The 22,296-nt window shown below is 37.9% G+C and overlaps 1 long non-coding RNA gene across 1 annotated transcript; it reads right to left on the bottom strand.

Moving 5' to 3' along the window:
- Window positions 1-627: 627 nt before the first annotated feature.
- LOC121092090 lies at window positions 628-21,740 on the bottom strand. The gene is made up of 5 exons (XR_005829183.1): window positions 21,671-21,740; window positions 19,890-20,489; window positions 12,489-12,557; window positions 4,207-4,277; window positions 628-1,218 (listed from the first exon to the last, which is right to left on the bottom strand). It is a non-coding gene; the product is annotated as an uncharacterized LOC121092090 (long non-coding RNA).
- Between the last annotated feature and the right edge of the window lie 556 nt (window positions 21,741-22,296).

Consider the following 22,296-nt stretch of genomic DNA (forward strand, 5'->3'; position numbering starts at 1 on the left):
AATGTTTCAAGCAAACGCTGCCCAGCTCCACTTTGTAACAGAAGACCGTTAATAAAAATATATATTATTACAGCTAGAAAGTGCAAAGAACTTTACAGGTCTATCAGTATAGTACCTTCTCCACAATAATTTTTACTTCATATTACCAACAGGATTTTCTCAAAAGACATAGTCTTCAAAATAGAAACAATCCAGGCATGATGGTTACACTAAGAACATAAAACTAACCCTGCCCAGGTATCCCACAGGCACCAATTTTGATATTCCTTCCTCGTTCAACATTTCTGTTGGCAAGTTAATTTGCAGAATCAGTTCTAGGATTAGAGCTTCCTCCATCGCCACTCCTAAGCAAACACTCTGCTAGAGTACAAGGTATTTCCTTTCTGAAACAAATTTCTGAAGTTCATTTATAGAACAGAAGTGAATAAATAGGTATGAACTTGAAGATTTTCTCAGAATCTGTTAGTCGTTCTTTTATATTTACATTTTACTTACAAGCATCTCTAGCAACTACTGCAACATATCCCTATTTAGTATATATATACATCCCTATTTAGTATATATATATATACATCCCTATTCAGTACATATATATACACACAGGGCATGCATGTAGATGCAAAAAAAAACTAATGGCGTGGGTTTTACATAGTGTCAGATTTGTGGGTGGCATTTCCCTTCGCCTGTGAAGGATGCATGATAGTTTTAGAGTACCAATCACATAGTACTTTCTGCATAAGATCATGATCTTGCTCATGGTGAAATCTTCTACAATAATATGGCTAAAGGACGTTCTACATGTCAATAAAATGAAACTTTTGTCTTAGCCTTATTCTCTAAGCACCATTTTATTTCAACTTTTAAACAAAATTAGTGTAATCTGGATGTAGAGGGAAAATATTTTGTTAAAATATTTAAAAGTCTAAGTCACGAACTAACAATGCTATAATGTAAAGTCTTAAGAACCTGAGGCATGAGTGCTGCTGAGAGAAAAGCCTACAGTTAGAATAAAATAATAAATACACCTGCTACTGTTGGATCAATCTTTTGTTGATAGTAAAGGATACAGGAGTAACTCAGTGAGGAGTCATTGTGTAGTGGCTCTTCCACCCACCTGGGTTTTTAGTGATGTTTTCCATCTTCCCACAGCCTTCCTCCTTGACTCCCCTGGTTCAGCTTCATACAGATAACTTTAACTCATTCAAATCATCATGGTAACTGGAAAATAAAGCACTCATTTTTAATCAGTCTTAGTACTTGTGACACTGAGTCAGCAGAACTTTGAGATGACTCTGCCTGCATCTTTTCTTTAAAGGGAGCACATCAAGAACCCAGCACTATCTGTAAACACCACAGTTTTTCTTAAACCAGACACAAGAACGATGAACTTCTTCAAATGAAAGAAACCTCAGAAAAAATAAGGAACACAGAAAAAGGAATGAAAAACTTGGCAAAATTCTCTCCCTGCCTCCTGTGTCCTTACAAGGTGGGTCCTTTCTCTCAGGCTTGCTCTCAGATCAGCAGCTCAGTGACTTTCTAAATTCTGACAACTTGCATGCAGTCCCCCGGCTCCTTATGAAGCACTGTGCTTTCACTGCCTCAAAGTCCTGTCTACTCCCCATCCTCAGCAGCATCTCAGCCTTAGCCCTTGCTGAAGGGTCCCTTTTCCCATGCCTCATCTTCTGTGATCATGCCCAGATGCTCCTGGGGAAGGAATGATCTCCCCTCAGTCCAGAGAGCTGACGCAGAGGACAGCAGTCAGAAGTTAAACACCTCCCTAAGGGAGCCTCACAGGCCAAACACACATACTGGCTCACACATAATAAACTCCAATAAAACAGGTATAATACAATGCAGTACCTCTAGGCTATTATTTCATAAATTATACCCTTTAAGAGATACCATTTCAGTTTTACAAGTCTGCAGGAAAGCAGCTTTCCCCAACAGTCCTGCTGGAAATCCTGCCTCGACCTGGAGCCCCAGGGATGCTTGTGGGCAACCTCGGGGGAGCCTGGACTTCCCTCACTGCTCTCATCAGGTTCTTACACATCAAAACTAGCTAAGAGATCAAGTCACCACATCACCTCCACACAATACTGTCACACAAAACAGGACTGTTTTTCACCCACAAAGTGCTTCGCTCTAGAAATGCAATATATTAATGGAGAGTATTGGCGAAAGTGCTTGGTATTATTTACCATATTTCATGTCTGCAAATGATGGCACAAATTTTAAATTATTTACCCAGTGCTGGAAACAGATTAGTGACAGAAACACAGTGGCACCCATAGGTCCTTACACCCATTTCTGACCCCCCAGCAGCAGCCAGCGGTCCCTCCCAGGTAAACACTGGCAGCATCTGATGTCAGTCACAAATGATGGCAGCACCAGTGAGAAACAGCTAAAGGAGGTTTGATATTTCATTTCGGTGGGCAGGAAAATTAAATCCGCAGTTTGTGACTCTTAGGAAATTAAGTTTCTATTAGGAAAGGGTTAAAGACAGATTATGTAAATAGGGATATTGTTATTTGTCCCATATGTAGCACTGTGAAGACTGCTTTCTCTCCCTCCCTCCCTCCTTTTTTTTTTTTTTCAGTTTTTCTTTTCCACAAATTGAGAGATTAACCTGGTCTCAATTGAAATGGCAGCCCATATCATACCTTCCCTTGATCTCACAGCATGGCTAATAACAGCTGGGGCCTACCAAGCAGGCTTCTTTATTTTTCCTTTATTGTTCCAGGCCACACAACCGTGAACCTTCAGCATGTTATGTACTTAAGCATGGTCAGGTTGATGTCATTATTTTCTTATTGTTGTGGAGCTCCCTGGGTGTTTGCCCATATTCATAGAGAGGGGCTTGTGTGCTCTTTGTAGGTTAACCTTTTAAAAAGGAGATGCTCGACCACTTGCAAATGTAGCCCAGGGCTGTGACATTGCACTAGACCGATTGGTACGCTTCAAAACACATATTAGCACCACTTGTGCTATTTCATCTTTCTTTTTAATTTTAGCCCAGTCTTGTTAGATAAATCTTATCTGCGCCACAAGTAAATGCTTGATAGAGCACATTTTTAAAGCCTTTAGAAGGAGGAGGGGGGGAAAGCGTGGTTTGTCTGGGTCACTGTGTGCTTTGTCTTAAGTTTCGGCGTAGCTATTTGCCAGTTTATCTGTCCATCGTCCCTCCGTCTCTCTCCAGCTACCTCGCAGCAAACAAGCCAAGAGCATTAGCACTGAATTGTGAGAGCTACAGGGGAAAGTGCTTCTCTGCATGAACCATAGCCACATTTAGCTTTTACAATCCTATAAAAATTGGTCTACTTGCTATCACTTCAGCCTGGAAAGCAAGCGGTGGCTCTCAATTGCCTCCAGCTTTGATGTAAGCACCCCACAATATTCCCATTTAAACTGCAGTGGATAGAAGACACCTATAAAAATATTAATTAGCTCCAGTTGACACCAGATGCAGTTAACATACTGTGCGCCAGCTCTGAAATACTAGAGTTTTTATTAGGTAAGCTAATGTTTATTGCAATCATTAAAGCCTGAGTCATAAAAGGCTGAGCACAAGAAAGATGTTTCAGGTATTATTCCTTTCACGTATCAAACATAAGTTTGCTAAATCCTACTTCCAGGATTAATTATTTTGGAAGTCATATTGCAAATACTATCCTTCAAAGACTTTGGCCAGATTTTTTTCATGTGCTCAGCGGGGCCGAATGTAAATGAGTAAGGGGGTGAATCTCCACTGGTTTCAATGAATTTTGGCCTTGTAACTTTAAATGAAGCAGATACAAACAGCAGCACAGATTACAGGCTTAATGTCTGAATTACTTCAGTAGTGTCAATTATGATAATGATAGTCCTGACACCAATGTATCCTTTGCTACACTTTCTTTTGTAGACTGGTTGATCCTTTGCTTTTTTAAACTAAGAGGTCAGGAAGGTGAGCTGTACAGCTGGGCAGCAAGCAGCCTTATGTATCTGGGTCAGTGTCAGTGCCCCAAAGGTGTATCTTAAGTTACTCGTGTAATGGGAAGCGGAAGGCTGCCTGTGCTCGTATGCATGAGGATTAGGTTTATGGTTACCACCAGTCTGGATGCACGACTTGCCCCTTCTGTAAAACCTGTGCTGCACAGGCAGGAGGGGAAACAAAATGATGTAGAGATCTTTATAGGACGGAGGCAGGCTACAATGGGTTTCACAGACCTAATGACACCTTTGGAACCTCCTTGTGTCTTTACTGGATACAATCCAAATTGTCCCATTAACATTTCTTCCTGCAGAAAAGAAAACCAACAATTAGGCTTAATCTTTTATAATTTTGGGGGTCCTTATTTATAACAGAGTTCTGACTTCATAAGCTACCTCAGTACGTATGTGTGTATGTCCAAGCATAAGGATAGGTTTGTCTGAATCCTTTGCACATGACCGCGCAGTGTGTTTGGTTGTAAGGAGCACGGTTGTGTTGCCTTACTCTTTGACTTGAGTTTATTGAGCCAAACAGAGCCAACCAGTTCTCTCTCTTCTGTCCATAAGGAAAGAGCTTGAATGTGAGCCACTTCTATCACACGTACAAATTTCCCTGGACACCCTGGCTTACTCCAGAGTGCAGCTAGGAGGATAGCCAACATCAAAAAAGTTTGAATGGCCAGGGAGTTCAAGCCTGATGGCAGTCTCAAGTCCCAAGCCAACACGGAGGTGAAGGCAATACCAAACTAGCACTGCCATTCCCCCTTTTTATTTTCTGACTTTATTTTTTTGTCAAAAGCCCTTGTTTAGTCCACAAGACAATACAAATTTAGTAATACACTAAATTCATTTTTCTCCGATGTTTTGTACCTTAGCAATTTCACTTTAGCAGTGCAAGTAAACTTAAGTTCAGGTACAATAGTTATTTTCGTTTGAAACTGAAGCTGAATATTCCTTTCTATAATGAGACATTCTGAGTAAATGTTTTCATTCCCCAAAATGTGTATGTATATATTTGTAGGTATAGACACACATTTATGCCTCTGAAATATTAATGTGCAAAACATATCCTTACTTCAGTTTTCTTTAAGCAAATTTATAATCATAATCACAAGTGAATAGAAGTAAAATAAAATTAAGATCTCCCCAGATATAGATTTTAATGGTGTAGCTGTAGAGAATGACACACTGGCTTTTGGAGTACAGCAATGAACTGCGAATTCATTAAAACCTCATCAGTCTAATCTTTTATTATCTTAAGCAAGGTGGTATCCCCTGAATTGTTCTTTGTACATTTAAAATAATCCATTTACCTGAAGCTCAGTTTTTAAAACTACTTTAATCTATTCCCAGATAAGCACGGTTCAGCTATGTAAAACAGCACGTTGCATTAACACAGGTTTTATGTTGACTGAAGCCCTTCAGTATGTTGTTATGCCAAAATCTAGGGTCATATTGCCTGGTGTACGAAGCCCATAAAAATTAAATAAACCTGTAGGAAAATCAAGGCTTTCTTTCAAAACGTATTATCCTTATAAATTTTCTTATTTTTTGTGGACCAAAAAATATTCTGAATTTCACTGAGAAATCTCCAGTGTCTCTTTTGAAATCTTTTGGTTCCATCAAAAATGAAGAAACGCAACACTGTCAGAAGACATTATTTACTATGAACCATGGGCTACCATTTGGAAAATATGACTTGAACAGGATGTCCTTTCAGATAGCGGTGTGCTCTGTTTATGATTCCATAAGATCTTTACATATTTTAAATGATATTCAGAAATATGCTTATGCTTTTTTTTTTTTTAAGATCTTATTTTCTTACCTGAACTCTTTTAACAAAAGTATTACGGTAAGTATAAAAGCTGTCCAATTTTTTTCCAACCTTTTGCTTCTTTCTAAACCACAGTCATTTTGTTAGACATTGAAAATGTCTTGATTTAGTTGTCTTGCTATTTTGGGCCTGTCCTGCCCCCTGCAGTGGTAATAAGGATGGGGCTTCCTGCTGGGTCCTGAAGAATACCATTTCACGGCCGCCACATAGCTGGCGGCTTTTATTTATGGAGCCGAGAAAATGAATGGGTATTAGTGTCCAAACATTTCAACATGCTCCTGTGGCCATGCACAAAAGGGACTGATTTGCAGCAAATTTCCACTTATTTTCCAAAAGTATTTACCTTGCAGAAGCTTGGCTGATCGCTATAATGGCATAGCAGAGGGGAAAAATGACCATTTCAGAACCCAATTTTTATATATGTTTCTGAACCTTAAAAGTGCTATACTTCTGAATAAAGATAATACTCTTGGTTGCTAGGCTTTTATGGATATGTGGCTAATGCCAGCCCTTTTTTCTTGTGTGTCTTTACAGCAGATGAAATAGGCATTACCTAAGAGCAGAAAGCTTACTCTGCGATGGGGACCACATGGGTGAAGGTTCTTGCAAAAGACCAAAGTTAAGGTCCTTTTAAGCACTGTGAAGGCACTCAGCATGGCACATCCCAGAGGTGGTTTCGACACCTGTACTTTTACCTGCCTGCTGAGGGCAGCACAGGGTGTATTTTACATCTTTGCTAAACTACCCCAGGAAAGCTGGGGGAGATTTTCAGTCGGTGTTCTGCTGTGCGACGGCATGAAAAACCTGCATCACACTACTACACTGACAGAAACTGGTGACATCCGCACCACAATACTATCCTGACAAAAACGGGAAAGATCCACACCACAATACTACACCAAGAAAAATTGGCGAGATTTGCATGTGCCCTGTAAATCACTGAAATGCAATAACCATGAGAGGTTATTGAGATACGGTTGCTGAAAGTTCTGACCAGACTCTACAAAGTTCAGGAATGCAATTCAAAGTCTTGTGCTCATGTCCTCTTAAATAGTTCCAGATGAGCCTTGTGGCAGCAAACTTTAACTGCAGCCATCATGTGGGTGCTAGCTGATACAAAGGCTTTGTTAAATAAAATGAAGACTGTTCTTAGTTCTGCAGGTGTTTGCAGCTACCAAATTTCAGGTGCAATTCCATGTATACACATACACAGGTGGAGATTGTGTATGCCTGAAGATCCCCACCATAATATTTCTAGAAAAGCCACAACAAAAAGGAAAGCTGAATTTCTTGTACTGTAACATCATTTCTTGGAAGTTCCCAGCAGGTAAGATGTGAATTCTGGGTAACAGAATCACAACACTACACTAGCTGCTATACAAGTTTATGCAGGTCACCAGATATTGCAGTCTGCAACCCCTGACTCTGAAAGAAAGACTTCTCAATGACAATATCTTTGCAGTATTTTTTCCATTTTATAATTTTTTTTATTAAGATATTTTTTCTAAATATAAACCACATCATTACTGTTTATGGTTGGCTCACCTGCATTGAAATGGAAAACTATCAAATTATTTCCAAATTGATTAGTTCCTTGTTGTTATCTGTATTTGTTGCCTTTCATGCTGGAAAGTTAACTGGCAGTTATAACAACACTCCTGATTTAGCTCCTGGTCTTAAGTGTACCTCTTTTTCCCCTAAAATCTGTTTACATAAATGACAAAACCAAAGTGTTATATTTTACCATAGTGTCTGAATACCTTATAGAGTAAACAGACCCATAAGGAAAAAATTCTGAAATCCTAGATGTGTAACAGCACATCTGGAGCTGCTTCATAGTTACAGCAATTGCTCCTTATTCCTTTGCTTCCTATTTAGATTCGTTCTACTCAGGGTATCCATCTCCTAAATCTATTCTCATTCAGGCAATCCCAAAGAAACAGTACACAATGTGGGTAAATCCTCTGCAACAAACGACTCTACCTCCTCCTGTTACCCTACCTTCAACTGCTGGTATCAGTTTCACTATATATATGAAAAAACAATGGAGGAATGAAGTGTTGGAATAGAGAGCAGATAAATAACCTCATCTGTTTCAACATCCTTTAAACTATGCATGAGGCATACCAAGAGAAAGAGCAATGGATACGTGAGAGATGCTTTTACCGTTTCTCGCTCCTAGGGTTTTACAGGATTTTGCTCCTCTTCACATTGCATGGCAGAATATGCCACACACCAGGACACTGTGTTGGAAGGAATAAACAAAAGGTGCTTCTGGAAGAATATCAACAAGTCTCTAGGAAAGGAAAGACCCTTTTTGCAGGCCTCGGTTTCCCCCGCTGGAGAATGAATATAAAAAGGCTCACAAGAGATTTTTGCGAGGGTTGCTATGAATTCTGGACACACTGAGTATTTTTGAAAGTTCCTACTCAGTGTCTGGTCCTTCTGTAGGTGTGTATGATAATGAAAACCTTAGAACACCTTTAGAAACTACAAATTACTTCACAGCTAATGTAACAATTTCATTTTCAGAAGCAATCAAGGCCAGTCAAATATCAGACATAAGTGACCTGTTTTATAACAAACTATAATCTTAAAAATTTTAAAAATAAGAATATGCCATTAATCCCCCTAGCTCATAACAGTGCAATTAAGACTGTGAATTGGTGAATTATTGTATTTTAATCTGGTTAAGAATAAACTGTCCTGAAAACTCTCGTATCAAAGCTTGTACTTCCCACTAAGACTTGATCTCATTCCTTTGTAACGAAGCAGGCAAACTTTAACAAAAAGAATACCTTGCATTCTTTTGTCCCCTTTTTTAATATATCTTGGTTTAGTCAATGATTGAGGAAGTCTATCAAACCCTGCTCAAGGTCCTTTTTTCAATCATTAGATTTGAATCATACTTAAAGCCCCTCTCATTAAAAAAAGGTTTAATCTTGTCAGGTTAGCAAAAAAAATAAATAAGTAAATAAAAAAGAGAGAAAGAGAGAGAGAAAGAAAGGAAGAAAGGAAGAAAGAAAGAGAAAAAAGAAAAAGAAAGAGAGAAAGAAAGAAAGAAAAGAAAGAGAGAAAGAGAAAAGGAGAGAGAGAAAGAAAAGAAAAAGAAAGAAAGAAAAAGAAAGAGAGAAAGAAAGAAAGAAAAGAAAGAAAGAGAGAAAGAGAAAAGGAGAGAAAGAGAGAAAGAAAATAAAAAAGAGAAAGAAAGAGGGAAAGGGAGAAAGAAAGAAAGAAAGAAAGAAAGAAAGAAAGAAAGAAAGAAAGAAAGAAAGAAAGAAAGAAAGAAAGAAAGGGAGAAAGAAAGAAAGAAAGAAAGAAAGAAAGAAAGAAAGAAAGAAAGAAAGAAAGAAAGAAAGAAAGAAAGAAAGAAAGAAAGAAAGAAAGAAAGAAAGAAAGAAAGAAAGAAAGAAAGAAAGAAAGAAAGAAAGAAAGAAAGAAAGAAAGAAAGAAAGAAAGAAAGAAAGAAAGAAAGAAAGAAAGAAAGAAAGAAAGAAATTTTGCTTTTTTTCCTGGGGTTAAACGTTACTTTTATCCAACAATGGCTTTGCATGTTACGGTATTAATTTTGCAATAAATTATAGTGCAGGTAGGTGGAATTACTCACATTGCTTGACCAAAGTGTCTGACCTAGCCAGACCTCTGATTGATGAATAGTTTTTCATTTTGTTCTACTAGTCCTATCAGACAAAATCGAAAAACTGGGTGAAAAAGATCCTATTTCATGTAATAGCATTTTGTTATATATCATTAGCACTTAATTCTGTCACCAGTGCCATGTCTGTGTTAACTAGGCCTTTCAACTTAATCCTTTCACACCTCAATGTGACATACAAGGATGCCATGAGGTTAGGCAGGGAGAAAATTAGAAGGGCCAAAGCCCAACTAGAACTTAATTTGGCTACTGCCAAAAGACAATAAAAAAATGTTTCTATAAATACATTAGCAACAAAAAGAGGGCTAAGGAGAATCTCCATCCTTTATTGGATGTAGGGGGAAACATAGTGAGAAAGGGTGAGGAAAAGGCTGAGGTATTCATGTCCTCTTTGCCTCAGTCTTTCATAGTAAGACCAGTTGTTCTCTGTGTCCTCAGCCCCCTGAGCTGGAAGGCAGGGACGGGGAACAGAATGAAGCCCCCATAAATCCAAAGGGAAATGGTCAGTGACCTGCTACACCACTTAGACACGCACAAGTCTATGGGGCCAGGTGGGATCCACGCCAGGGTACCGAGGGAGCTGATACAAGTGCTTACCAAGCTGCTTTCCAGCTTTCCATCACTTATCAGCAGCCATGGCTAACCAGGGAGGTCCCAGTTGACTGGAAGTTAGAAAATGTGATACCCATCTACAAGAAGGGCCAGGAGCATCCAGGGAATTGAGATCTTACTGCTTTCTGCAGCTACCTGAAAAGTTGTAACAGGGTGGGTGTCCATCTCTTCTCCCAAGTAACAAGCGATAGGACAAGAGGAAATGGTCTTAAGTTGTGCCAAGAGAGGTTTAGATTGGATATTAGGAAAATTTCTTCACCAAAATAGCTGTCAAGCATTGGAACAGTGTTCCCAGGGAAGTGGTTGAGTGACCAGACCTGGAAGTATTTAAAAGACATGTAGAAGTGATGCTTGGGGATATGGTTTAGTGGTGGGCTTGGCAGTGCTAGGTTCACAGTTGCATTCAATAATCTTACAGGTCTTTTCCAACCTAAACAATTCTATGATTCATCTTGGGCAATCAATGCACCAAAACTCTTGGTCCCAAGGAGACAATTCATAAAATACTGCTATTTAGCAGCTCAGTCCATGCCTCCAAGGAGAGGTCTCTTAGAAAATTAAAACTATGATTAGAGCATGATTAGAGCTACCTTTGGTCTAAGTTCCTTAAGTGTTAGTACCAGTGTATTCTCAATAGCTGCTTTAGGAAAGACTGAGTTCAAGCCCATGCAACTTTGGATATTCACCTGAGCAGCTATTGCATACTGAAGTTCAGGTGGGTGTTACCTCCCTATTATTGTTATCCAAGATACTCGGAGTTAATTCAGTTCAGATACATGTATCTGTAGTATAACACATATTTATGGCTGTAGACAGTGTCAAAAGTTTAGGCTTGTTCAGGACCTCTTTTTGGCTTAGCTATTACATATTGGTGAACTTTGTGGTTACACACTGATTGTTTCTTCTGGGCCAGAACTCATGCTTAAGTCCAAGCTTTCCTTATAAGCACAACATTTAAACCAGAGCCTGAAATCAGGCGTGGGCCTGGAGGAAGGTCTAGAGTACTATGAGTAAGTTCAGACTCACACTATCCCCCAACATGTTGTGGCTCTTGTCACGCTGCTCCAACCAGCAGTGTGGATAAGACAATCATACACATGGCTGTGGATGGTCACCTTGAAACTTTCATCTTTTACCCCATAAAGCTTCGTGGCAACATCACAAGCTCTACATGGTTTGCTTTACAAACTGGGTAACCATGAGAATGAAACTCTAATGCAAGTAGGTCTCATATTAGGGCTTACCAGTGACTTACATGAAACCTTGCTCCTTCTGCAGGTGTTATAAACTGAGTTAAATTTCAGTCAAGACAGATGAAGGGCAAAATAGTCAATGATCTGCCTTTGCTTTGAAGCTGCAGTTTTGTTATTGTCAATCTTACTGCTTGCAAGAGGAGAATGAGGCAGCAACTAATAAACTAATAAGAGCACACAGTTCTGGTAGTGGGGATTTGAGTGGGTGGCAAAGCTAATCAGAAGATAGAAAATAGGTTTGTGAAACTTTCAATGTTCTGTGTCAAAGGACTCAAAACTTACCAGTTTTTCATCTTTGTCAACATTTCCATGACAGTTAATCAGAATCACAAAGTACATGTAAGAATTATTTATGTTCTGCAGAAAAATATATTTGTCTTTTTATATGTAGTTTTACATATGCATAGTACGTAACAATTTCTCATAGATTTAAACTACTAGATCATGTTTGTATTGTGATACTACTTGTGCAGATTATCCTTGGTGCATGGCATACCCTTTCACAGTTATTATGTCAAATCATCCCAGAGACATGTCTCATTCTAATTTCGCTTCCAAAGCATCTCCCTCAAGAAGTGACTTAACAAAACTGTTTTCTTCTTTGGAAGAAGTTTGGTTGTTCTCAAAACCAGTCAGAGTTCATGGAAGAGGCAAGGATCAATTCAAATGACCTAATTACAGGATTGGGGCCCTAATTTGTGAGAAGTTTTTATTTTTACATTTCATGCTACAACAGCATTTAACCATGTTTTGCACATGCTTTTGCTTTTCAACCAAGGACTATTGTTATGGTGTCCCTATCTTTGTCCCCTTCCTCACTGTTTTGATGCCAGCACACTGGGTCATGTGCTAGTTGGACTGCAAGTTCTTTGAAGCATAAGCTGGATATTCCTTAACTAACCAATGATATATTTAGTAAAAACAGGAGGTAGGTGGCAGGCAAAAAACAGCGTCATAGAGACATATTTTTTTCATCCTTCTCTCTACAGAAGTAGCTACAGTTAATTTTGAAGGTCCTGTTTCTGACTTTTATCCTAAGTATAATTTCTTGTTTGGTTGTGCTCTTTTGTTGTTGGGTTGTTTTTGTTGCTCTTGTGGTTTTTTTATACCTGGAATCTCTCTGGAATCTTTGGTCTGAATTAAAGTTACATTGCCATTGCCTTACCTCAGTCGCAGTGAATGTATATCCAGAGACATTCCATGGTTCCATTGGCATCAGTCCATCTGTGCACAACTGTAAATGACATGAAAAAAATCTGGCCTCTGATATGAAAAAGGCTATTTATGCACTTTCACAAAGGAAAAAAGTCTTATAAGTTTGGGTCTACACAGAAATGAGACACAAATATGTTAGTGAAAAGCCCCAAGTTTTCTAAATGTAGATGAGCACAGATTAAGAAAGCAGTAATTAATTTCCTTTGACCTCAAGCTGAAATTCCTTTCTAAAGCTGTCATAAAGAGAAAGAGGCCAGAGAGAAGAAGTGAAACTGTGTAACAATGCAATTAAACCCTTGTAATGAGGTCAGCCATTGGACTTGTTGCAACTGATATCATTATAGCAATGAGAAGGCATTATACAATGGCCTGATTTTTTACAGGATTCATTTTTTTCTTTAACTCTTTAACAGTCAGATATGTACTCTATAGCATTATAAAATAATTGTTGTTAGCGACCAGAACAGTAGGCACAAGCTTTATTGTCTTACTAACACTATTTGATAAGTTCTGCTAATGAATGCATGAAAAAACTCAGTGACAGCAGACCACAGGACAACTTTGATACAGGCAACCCTTCACTCAGACTCTGTGTCGTATTTGCTGTTAGAGCTTCCTCCCAGAAAGCAACTCCACTCCCTCCAATTATGGAAGAGAGTAATTTTTAGCAACCCACTGACAAATGGTGATGGATAGCATTTGACTCATGTGGGAGTTGTGGTGCTCAAAGAAAACATAAGCAGACCTGTAGGACTAACCTGAACCACAAAGAGTCCTAAGTAGTCTCAATCTCACTTGAAACTTGCTCATCCGTTGAGGGTTCTGGGAAAAGAATTTGCTCCACTGGAAGAGTATACATTGGTTTCATGCGGTCTGCAAACCTAAGTTTTAATTGTCTGGTTAGGCATTAAAAAGAAATAGAGTTGTGAAACTCAGATTTTGGCCCACTTCAATGAGATTTAGATAGGGCATATTTTACATAAAGTTTTCATTAGAGAAACAGTTTTTCAGGTGGAAATTCAAACTTAAGACATTTTGTCTTTCTGGAGGGAGTGTCCTAAGTATTGGACCTGCAGATGACAACCAGCTCTGCTATTACCTCTCTGACTCACTTGGACCCCCTACAACTGACCTCACATTACCCATTTCCTCAGCAGCTATTCACAGATTGGTAAGTAAGAAGTCATGGTTCTTCCTTCAGCATGTTTATATGAGCAAATCCTTCCTAGTGCTTGTAAGATAAGCCTTGGGTACTTAGGTTTAAGAGGTGGTGCAGGGTTATGAATCCAAAGTGGCTGCAGATATTTCCATCTTCTCAGAATATTTCAGTCATACCCCTTTCTCTGTTTCCATAGTTATTAGTTTAGGTGTCCCCTTGCTCGGTATGCTGGTTCCTACCTTGAGATGCCTTGCAATAGCATAGAGAATATACACACTGAATTCAGGGATGTGTATTCAACGATGGAAACAAGGGGACACCAAACTTACATCTTGCAGCAACTAAATCCATTAATTTATCTTAGAATCACTTATTTCTATTCACATACCAAGGAAGTGTTTGAATTAATCCAGATTTTATCCCAGTGCTTTGCCCTTTCCCCATGAAGTTTTTATGGGGTCAGCAAACTGCATGTAAAGCTGAAGAAAGGTGCCTGCACCAGAAGCAGGCGCTACTTTATCATGTTGCAGACCTGCTGGGCAGAATTAAACTACCTTACATGTGGGAAAGGCTCTCAAAAAAGCAGGAGATAGCCTACCGTAGTTACTGTTCTAGCTGGAGGAATACATTTGCAGAGTAAGGAGGGAAAAAGTTAAAGGAGAAAAATATTAGCTTATTGGGCCCTAATTAGTCATACCCCATTTATTCCTTAAAAAACAATTGGAGTAAGCCCGAAAAGAAATGAACTGGGGCATTTATATAATTCCATGGAGAGGAGATGATTGCTTGATGAAAAGTCTGTTCATTGACTTCAGTCGGGCAAGGAGATTTCAGACCTGAGCTGTCTCTTTCTTGAGGCCTAAGTTCTTCTGGTCCTTGAAAATGTCAATGTGTATACGAGCATAAAAAAGAAATTCAAACTGATATCAAATATTTCTAACTCTTCCCTCCACATTCCTCAAATTGTTCAGCTTAAACCATGTTGAAACAAAAGTTTCAAGTACTTTTACCTTTTCGGAACAAGTTCAACATTCCTTGTATATATATACATTATACTTCTAAAAGAACTATTAGAAGATGGATTACTAGTTGGAAATAAAGGCACTATTTTCTTGCAGTCAGAGGACTGAGTCACCAGTTCAGATCCCCTTCCTTTCACTGGTGTACTGAGTAATCATGTGCCTCAGTTTCCCCTCAGTGAGTATATTTTTACTTATATATACTTACTGACCTCTGCAGAGAGCTGCAAGCTTTCTGTGAACCTCTGTATTAAGTGCAAAGCCATAGCATTATTAAAGGTATTTTATATGGAGACAGCCGAGTGATGTCCTATAAACTGTCATTTCTCTCCAAATGGACCACAATATAATATTTCCTCCAGAAATGCATTTATTATTTAACACTTTTCCTTGAAAGGTTTCTTTTACATTGCAAATGCTCAGAGTTCTTTCATAGGTCTTAGACTATTGACCCTTTACCTTAAAACATGTTATTAATGCTTAACGTTGTTATTAGTATTCAGGGAAGTAATGATTGGTACTAAAATGGAAATGTACAGCAAAAACACCTTCTATTTTGTAAAATAATTATGTAGCCTAATAATTATTTCATACGATTCTTTTTGATTGATAGGGAAAGGGCACCAAGAAGTTTGGAATCATGATTCTTTAAGGTCTACATTCAAATTGCAGCCACCAACACCATTGTTTCCAACAGTTACATTTTATAAGAACGGCAACAGGATGATCCCTGGTTCTGTTTGGATGAGGGTTACATCAGATAAGGTATACTTAATTAGCTTGCTTTTTTTTTTTTTTTTTTTTTTTTTTGAATGGCATGGAATTATAATTCTATAAAGGGCAATACAGCATTCTTGCAATTTCCAAGTCAGTCACTGGTACCCTGGAGGTCAAATATAGTTCAAGTCTGCAGTGAAGTGAGACTACCTCCTTCCACTCTGCTGTCATCGCACCTGACCCTAACCTGGTAAAAGCATCCCCAGTGGTACCGAAGAGGCCTTTCCATTCTCTGTGTACTAGCTACACTGGTCTTTCACATTTAACGCTGCCAGATAAATGTCAAATTGCAATGTTCTTACAATGCTTAATGGGAACCAGGCTGAGAGTGCTTGAACTTGTTTCACTTTGGAGAAGTTTTTGTCACTTTGGCTTAGATGGAAAAACAAGTTCTGGATCAATAATGTTCATAAATGAAGTAAATTCACTGAACTGGGCTTTCTTAGTTGATTTGCTGTTTGCTAAAAAACTGGAAAACCTATCTAGTTGCATGTGTCTGTGTTAGTACAGAAATAGCTACAAGATTATTGTTCCATGTTTTACAAAGATGGCTAGTTATAGTGTTATTCTTTTTTGAGTGCATATAATATTAGAAACTTTAATAGTTTTCATCACAGATTTTTAGACCCTGAGACAGCTATAGCTGGGTGTCTGTATACATGTAGAACTATTTAAAATAATTTTTCTTGGCCTGTTTTGTTGCCAATTTTTCCTTCAAACACAGTATTAAAGTTGAAAATAATAAACTGAAGCCAGGTTTTACTATTCAGAGTACTACAGCAATGAACTGCAAATGAAAGGAAAATTACAGCTGCAAATAAGTAGTATACATGTACACAGCTAAACTAATTGTAAAAAAATTTAAACAAACATTAACATGAATTTGGAAGAAGTACTGAGAAGTCTTTTCCATTGTAGTGCTAATGAAGAGAAGGGCTGCTGACCTCTTTCCCTCTATCCTTCCCAGCACAGATCCCTAAGCAGGGAGAGAAAGGAACCAACACCTACCATCACTAAGAAACCTGCCCATCAATCGGCTGACCTGGGAGCTATTCAGATATTAAAGTGATAACTGTCACAATAAAACTTCAAGAGTTGTGGTGGAGTGGAAGAGAGGAGACATTCCTGTTAATCCCACCTCAGCTACGCAGCCACAAATGCACTGAGTGGAGCACAGCTACTTTCCTGGATTCCTACTTCAGTTCCTACAGGGCTACCAAAAGACATCAGCAGTGCCAATAAAAGCAGTAAAACACCAGCAGCATCAGCAGTAGGAGCAACAGCTGGCCAGATACAAGAAAGGAAATAAAATGTACCATCTGAGGGTAATCAAAGGATTAGTTATAACTCGTGAGTCACAACTCCTTTCTGGACAGACTCCTGCTTTGATCTAGCTACATATGGCCCTTTGCTCTGGTTCTCTGCTAGAAAGAGCAAAAAGAGAAACACAGGAAGTAAGTGTTAAATGGAAGCAGTAGGTGTGATGTATTCGGAGCTATTTATGTATTAACTACTTTGAGACAATTAGGTGGATTCAAAATTACATGTTTTACTACATAATTAAAATTCAGGTAAGTATTTACTTTGTAGAAAAGGTTACAAAATTAATAAAGAAGAATGTCAGTCACCCACCTAAGACATTACCAATGACATTAGTAAGCGAGATGGGAGACAGGAATAAAGGAAATTTCAGATGTTTTATGAATGTTTTGTTACATCTCTCTTTAATAATATTGTGGTAAGTAATGAACAAATGAAAGAAATGCCTTATTTCAAGGCTAGATTTTTCTGGTTTAACTTCTACTAGCTCTAATCATCCTGGCTTTTAAGCTATGGGAAAAGCCTTTTGTTAGCCGTTAGAAATGTCTTGCAGACCACGAGTGAGTAAGCTTCTAAGCTTCTATCAGGCAAGTATAGTAAGCTCTCTAAGTTTCTCAATAGGAAGAGTATTTTTGAGATCTCAAATAATTTCTCTTTCTCAGAATGCTCTTAAATGTTTTTTTGTTTAGTTTTTAAGTAACTTTACTCTTTTTCAGTGTTCCCTTTCTTGTACACCCAAGGAATCTCACCTTCTTGTACTAACTCTTGTGTTCCATTGTGACTAACATGAGTCTTTTTCAGAAGTCCCCCTTTCTCCAAGTTTATAAATGTAATTTACATTCCTGTTCCTAGATGCACGACTCTACATTTACATTTAACTGTGATAATATAATGTATCAACTATATAACTAACCCATTATTATTGTTATTTACAGCTTAGCATTTGCAAATTCTGTTGAAAGGTTTAACTTTTCTCCAAAACATTAGCTTCATGCTATATGCATTTCTATGTGGAACCGTAATAAAAATACTCCAGCGAATTATGATTTCTTATTTAGAACAGATTTTTAGATCAACTAATCAATTTTAAATCTGCTTAGTACAGACTACATTGATTTTTGTATTACATTAACTTTTGTAAGGAAGTCATGCAGTGTCAAATCAGTAACAAAATTTTCATTCTTTCAGAGCAATTACTTTTACCTGTTGGAGCTGATATAAATTCTAAAATGTTTAATGACATTATAAGTCTGTCCTGACAATGTTGTGATTTCTGTTGGACCTGAAACTAGTTCACAAATATGTAGGAGGCTTTTTTCAGTGCTATAGCACACATTAACACTCCTCCTACAGCTTATGCAATGATGCAAATGTACATTCCAATAATAACAGTATAGATGTGTTTTCATATATGCCAAATATATAGAGAGCCTATATATAGAGAAGGGATATATTTAGCCTCTGCTTCCATCACCCTGTGAATGTAATGCCAGAGGGAATAATTAAGGGGCAAGACTGGTTGACCTAGACATTGGTTGACCCACCCGACAGGCTTTCAGACTGAATTCTCTGGTCTGCTAAAGAAGAATGCCTCACAAAGTGTCTTTAAAGCATCCATGGAAGACAAGAAGAGGGTTCCCTCGCGACTCTGTGATGATGTAAGTCTGTCAGAGATGGCTCAGCTATTTGCCATCAGAAGGCATTTCTGCCTCCAGCATAACAGGACAATCATATATGGAAGGCAGAATGGGAACTGAATGTAGCGAACTTCACTACCTTAGATCCTTTAACAGCAAAAGTTGACTTTCGCCTGTGTAACCAGAACCATGTGAAACTGAATCTCCAGACCCTTGTGGCTTCCCACTTTGTTCTGTGGCTTTGACATACTAGGAAAATGTGGCTTGATGGTCTTATTACCCAAACAATAAATCCATCACAAGCAACAATCTGTCAGACTTCTATTAAATCTGATTTATATGACACTGACCTGGTTTCAAAATGGTTATCTGCCACAACCCAGTCAAACAAGAGGACTGCCACCAGTAAAACTTGTTTTGTCCCTCCAATTAATTTGTTCCTGAGTCCCTATGCTGAATCTGTGCCAGAAATACTGCTCGGAGATGGCACTGGAGTTTGACCATAAGGCTTGTGAGGAGGCTACTCGTTTCACACAGGCTACTGACAAGTCATCAGATACTAAAAAATTCAGTTTGCTGATCGATACAGTCTGAATACAACCTCCAAATCTACTGCAGAGATGAGAGTTCCTGTGTCAATTCATTAGTCACCTTCTCTTTATTATTAGGAAATGCAAAACAGTAAATTTTCAGGAAAGATATTCATTACTAGATCCCAGCTGGAGCCTTTCAAGATCAGGGATTAAAAAGCACATAAACTCACTGTTTCCAATTAGGCACAAATGTCTTTTTCTTCTCTCTTCCTCAACCATCATGAGACTTACACTGAACGTGGCTAAAATGACACGTTTTGCCAAACTACTTGACAACTTTTTTGACCAGATAACTGATAGATTCAGCTTATTAATTTCTGACATGATTTAACCCCAGTTAGCATGACTCCACAAAAAGACTTGTACAATCCTCCTTTTCCAGAGCGTGCCATACCCTTTACAGTGTAACCTTTTCCTGCACTCCCTAGCAATTCCTATCTCAGGGACTGAATGTAGAACATAGAGCAGAAGACAGTCAGATCTAAAAAACAAAAAGCTGGAACCTCCACAAGCCCAGCTGCCTTGCAATGAAAATTCAGGTGCCCAAGATTTCCACAGCAGGTAATCTCCAAATGACATGCAAGACCATACATCAGATCTCAGGCACGAATAGTACAAGATCTTTTCCCCATTCTCATCACATTCTTATGACTCCTCCTACTGTATCTAAAGTGTTCGGGGAGGTTCCCCGTTTAAAGCCGCATGGCTTATAGAGTCCAACTTTCTTTAGAGCAGGTCACCGTATTTCAAAGGCACAATTTTTAAGTCTGCTTAGAAACCTCTCTTAAGGAAACTCGGTGCCAAATTCTGCCTTACCACTAAAGCTGAATTCCAATGGATACTCACTCATGATCCCCGTAGAGTCAATGAGACTTCTGCAACTATCATCAAGTTCCAGTTCTTTGTATATTGCAAATATTTTTACAGTAGATTTTTTAAAAGTCTGTTTTCAAGTGAAGGATAAGGTTCAAAAGAAAATGTTAATGCTTTTCTTTCTTGAATGTCTGATCAGACTGGCTGGGAAGAAGAAATTGGTGTACAATTTTGTTCCTGTTAATTTTGTGAATAGTCTTGTGCTGCGACTTGTCTAAATGCTTTGTGACTAGTGCTGGTCTTTTTTTTTTTTTCCCACTGACATGCTCTTGCCAAGGATATCATTATGACATTCTGTAGTAACAAGCATTCTTCTGTTCAAATTTATATCAATTAGTTTGGGACAGTAATTCAATCGGACGGCCCACTGGATTTTGAAAGACTCACAACGATGTCAAAGTGGCGACCTTTTTCCTCCACTCTCAGCCAAAAGCCATTTTTTAACAAGGAGCTCTTGAAAAGAAATGCCACTTTGATAATTAGTTATTGATCACGGACAATGCGGCGACGAATACCATCGGATTAGCCAGACGCCAGTGGGTCGCGACACGAGGGTTTCCTTATCGCAATAATCTATGAAAAGAAATATAGAATAAAGGTCATTAAGGCTTCGGTTTTGGGAACATAACCCAGATAACGTAACTTCCTTATTAAAAATAAAAATACCATAGCATTGTGGACATGATTAGTTTTGCAATGAACCTGTTAAAAAAACTTCCAGCTAAAGAAAATTTGGGAAGTTACACTCTTTAGACAACTACACTTAAAATTATTTTAATAAATTAACCCTGCTTTGGCCAGCAGTCTTACCTCCCTAAAACACCATTATCCTTCCCACCCTAAAATGTCCATTAGAAACTATTTTGGATCTGTGCATAAAAACACCAGAACAATTATTGACTTAAAAAATAATGGATATTTTTTTTCATCTAATTTAGGAAGCACTTCAAGGCCTGCCTGAAATTGCTTCATGTAAGTTATTTAATGGAGAAAAAATGGAAAAGAACAATTTTATTGCACTTAAAAGAGCAGAAAGAAGGAAGGAATCCATTAGTTCTAGGGTTTCTTTCCAGAATATTAATGAAACATAGCTTTGCTGAAATGTGCGAGAATATACAACCACCTGTGCTATAATTTTGGCTGACTTGAGAGACTATTAGGTAAGTACTGAAGTAATACAACTATTTTTGAGGTATGGGGGATAACATTAGAGTCCTGTTGTAATTGAACTCTTTATAACAACATAGGTAATACCCATACATGATTGGACTACCTAGTGCTTTACATTAATAAATATATTACTTATAGATCATCACTTCAAATTCAGCACAGGGCTTTATTACTTTATACGCTTGACTAGAATAGTTATAATTTCAGCATGCCAATGAGACAGAGAAAAAACATTATGGTCACAAAAATAAAAGTCCAGAATGACTGACTTACATAATGACACATAGGAAATCAGAAGTCTGCAAGTCTAAAAATCAAACCCAGATTACCTTGTTTCTCATCAGACAAAATGGTTTTCTTATAAACTGATGACTAATGGCACTTAAAGCAGTGTGAGTAGTCTGATACTAGTCAACATTCTCCAAATTACACTGGTATTATATCCACTTACTATTGCATAATTCCTGTCTGTTTCAGCACACAAAATAATGACAAAATGGACACTAAGACAAGATGAACCTCTCAAATCTGAAAAGTTTTTTCACATAGATGAGGAGTCACATTGATGGGGAAGAGTAACGTACCCATTTCATGGGTAGCAAGCATTCATTCATTCCAGGGAAAAAGAACTTCACATTATTAGACTGATGAAACCTGTCATAAACACAATATTAATTTATTTTTTTAATTCAATATTATTTTCATTATTAATACAGTTCATTATTAATACAGTGTCATTTTATTGATATTATTAAATTACTATTATTTTAATTTATTATAAATTAGCTTTTTTAAGAGCTTCCAGAGCTTAAGTTTTATACTCCAGTGTGTATGAAAACATTCTAAAAATGTATGCAAGATAACAATTAGAACAGTTACTCATTAGCTTCATAAAGGTAATCTGTTCTAACTTTCATGGTCTGAAGGTTATTTCATTTTTATTGCTGTGACTGCATGAAATACAGTCTTAAGAAGGAAACTAAGTTGAGGGTACTGTGTGCCCACGTGAAAGGTAACATGATACAAAAGTTTTGCTGTTGGCAAACAAGGATAATTCTGCAAGGCGGATGCTTCATGACCCTTTTCTGTTGTTATCTTGTTATGGGGACTTTGGCAACATAATTCACTTTTAGGTGGCTTGTTTTTCTGCCTGTCTATTGTGAACTGTTATTTTATGGTTTGGATTAAGAACATTAAACAAATAACTGTA

The sequence above is a fragment of the Falco naumanni genome, chromosome 7 (genome assembly GCF_017639655.2).
Source record: "Falco naumanni isolate bFalNau1 chromosome 7, bFalNau1.pat, whole genome shotgun sequence".
NCBI lineage: Eukaryota > Metazoa > Chordata > Aves > Falconiformes > Falconidae > Falco > Falco naumanni.